Genomic DNA, 560 nt, shown 5'->3' with positions numbered 1-560 from the left:
AATGGATTGGTTGGATCTCCTTGCAGTCCAAGGGACTCTCAAGAGTCTTCTCCAACACCACACTTCAAAAGCATCAATTCTTTGGAGCTCAGCTTTCTTCATAGTCCAACTCTCATATCCATACATGACCACTGGAAAAACCATAGCCTTGACTAGATGGACCTTTGTTGGCAAAGTAAGGTCTCTGCTTTTCAATATGCTATCTAGGTTGGTCATAACTTTCCTTCCAAGGAGTCAGCATCTTTTAATTTCAAGGCTGCAACTACCATCTGCAGTTTAAATGAGTGGAATTCAGAATTTTGGTCAGTTCAGTTGCTTAGTTGTGTCTGACTCTTGGTGACCCCATGGACTGCAGCATGCCAGGGTTCCCTGTCCATCACCAACTTGCAAAGCTTGCTCAAACTCATGTTCATAGAGTTGGTGATGCCAGAATTTTGGTAGTTAACTGCATAAAATGACGGGCTGAGACAAACAAGTGACAGTCTTTAAAAACATTGGAATACATTCCAAATACTTTCTTGTATATAAACCAGTGTACGTATGTATACATACACACTTAC

This window comes from Bison bison, unplaced genomic scaffold (assembly GCF_000754665.1).
Source record: "Bison bison bison isolate TAMUID 2011002044 unplaced genomic scaffold, Bison_UMD1.0 scf7180017864514, whole genome shotgun sequence".
NCBI classification, from domain to species: domain Eukaryota; kingdom Metazoa; phylum Chordata; class Mammalia; order Artiodactyla; family Bovidae; genus Bison; species Bison bison.
The sequence above is the reverse complement of the archived record's forward strand: the minus strand, read 5'-3'. Positions refer to the sequence as shown.